The sequence below is a fragment of the Ixodes scapularis genome, unplaced genomic scaffold (genome assembly GCF_016920785.2).
Source record: "Ixodes scapularis isolate PalLabHiFi unplaced genomic scaffold, ASM1692078v2 PGA_scaffold4__175_contigs__length_147842914, whole genome shotgun sequence".
NCBI classification, from domain to species: domain Eukaryota; kingdom Metazoa; phylum Arthropoda; class Arachnida; order Ixodida; family Ixodidae; genus Ixodes; species Ixodes scapularis.
This window is the reverse complement of record NW_024609879.1, coordinates 69240896-69243090: the sequence shown is the minus strand read 5'-3', so window position 1 is coordinate 69243090 and position 2195 is coordinate 69240896. Positions and strand designations below refer to the sequence as shown.

General features: G+C 57.9%; 1 pseudogene; it reads left to right on the top strand.

Moving 5' to 3' along the window:
* Window positions 1-401: 401 nt before the first annotated feature.
* LOC115311175 lies at window positions 402-1544 on the top strand (annotated as a pseudogene).
* The last annotated feature ends 651 nt before the right edge of the window (window positions 1545-2195 follow it).

Genomic DNA, 2195 nt, shown 5'->3' with positions numbered 1-2195 from the left:
TTCGACGGACAGCGGAGATCTCGCGGCGCGACGGAGGCACCCGAGAAAAAATCCGAAGCCGCTCCACAAACAGGTCCAACTTAAACGAACGAGACGGCTCCAAAAAGAACCACGACGAAAGCAGACATCCGAGGAGAACAACCGGCCTTCCCTTCAAAGCGGCAAGTGGTTCCTACCCGATCCTCCAACACGCCTCCAAACAGTCCGACTCTAACTGGTCTTCCCCTGGGGTCTATCCGAGTGAGGCGGACCCGCTTACCCCCACACCGAAACATCAGCCCTCCGCTGCCCCTCTTCCCCTCTTCCCTATACCCCCGAGAGCGGACGCGACGGGGGCGCTGCCAACACCACGGAAGGACGCTCCTGCTGCTGCGCCTCCTCTCTTCTCCACCATCCCGAGTATGGCTGCAACCTCCGCACCACCAACGCAATGCAAATGCGGATACCCTGAAAATCAGAGTGAATTGGCGCTGCAAAATTACCACCAACAGTGCAGAGTGACGGAAATGATTCTGTATCACAACCTAAATCCACTGGTAAGAGAACTACTCCAACAGCTCCTGGGGAGCCAGACTTTCGTGGAACGCTACCTAGGCGAGCACCAACTCACAATCTAAGACGCAACCCGGGACGACCCGGGAGAGGGCAGCGTGGTTTCTGCAATGGAATTGCAGAACCTTTGCCCCCAAGAAGGCAGAGTTTCTTCTCCGATACCCAGCAGGCACAAGACCAGTAGTGCTGCTTCTGCAGGAGGCCCAGGATCCGAACCTCTCGCTGCCCGGCTACGACACGCATACGCGACCGACAATCCCGCATCGCCAACGAACGCCGAACGGTCCGGGCGGCAAAGAGCCGCCGCACAGCGTCAATTACAGGGGCAACGCGGCTGTCCTAGCGGCTGCCCTCTACCCCCACGACGAGCTCGACCTCCAGCGCTGGTGCACCCAACTTCAAGAGGTCGCGGGCGTGGCCCTCCAACTCCCCCAATGTAAGGTCGTGGTGGTGTACATATACGATTGACCGTCGATCCGCAACAGCGTCACCATTGACTGTCCTGGGTCGAAGACCTGCGGAAAATGCACCCCGATGCCTTCGTCGTCATCGGCGGCGACTTCAACACACGCCACACGTGCCTGGGATGGAGGACCGACACATGCCACGGTTCAAACCTCGTTCGCGCAATGGAGGACAACCACCTTAGCCTGCTCAACGATCCGGACTTACCAACTCGAGTTGGCCAGCACGCCTTCTAGGGCGACACCACAACCGACCTCACATGGACGAACCGGCGGCGGGCCCTCTTCTGGGAGCTAGGAGCGGACACGTGGGGGAGCGACCACCTGCCCATCTTCATTCGTTTGCGCAGCTGCAAGATAACGGCGCCGAAACGAACTACGAGCGTCGTCTGCTGGGACGCCTTCCGCGCAGAGCTGGAGCAAACACCCGTCACCACATCAGGCGGTGACCCGGAAACGCACGGACTGGACCACCTCCTGGTCCAAGCGCACGAACTGACCCAAGACCCGATTACTCCTAACTATTGACAACAACAAGCACCCAGCAGCCAGCGAAAGTGCTTCCCTAAACTTCACCTCCAGCTGCGCCAAACTCTGAAGAACCACAGATGTCTTTCGTGTTCAAGCCCGCAGTTTCATCCCTCACAAGCGCCCCGGCACTACCCTTCACCCCATGGCGCAAGGACCAAAGTAACCAACAAGCTTACCTCCAGCGACCAGTCCGCTATTACTGCGGCATCGTGGGCCATGGTGCTCGCTTTTGTCAGCGCCGACGCCAAGATAATGAGGCTCGCTACCACTACGAGAGCTACCATCGTTCTTCTAGAAGGGACAACTCCAGGGAATATGATGACAGATTCCGCGAAAGGCGTCGTCGTCACTCGTTTTAATCGGAGACATTTCGAGCACCCCCCACCGACTCACCTCGACGTCGCTCCCCTTCTTACCGCCGCTCACTCTCTCCCATGATTTCAAAGTCAGCCGAGCGTTCCCACCCAGGAAACTAGGCGGCGCAGTTTTCGGAGGGGTAACTGCGGTACTCAATAACACCGGACACCCTCCGACTGAACTACCAAATGTTGTAGAAGTTTTTGTTGAAGGGCCCCACTTACACGCATTGGTCGATACGGGGGCCGCAATATCTGTCATATGGGAAACTATATGCACACGGCTTCGTAA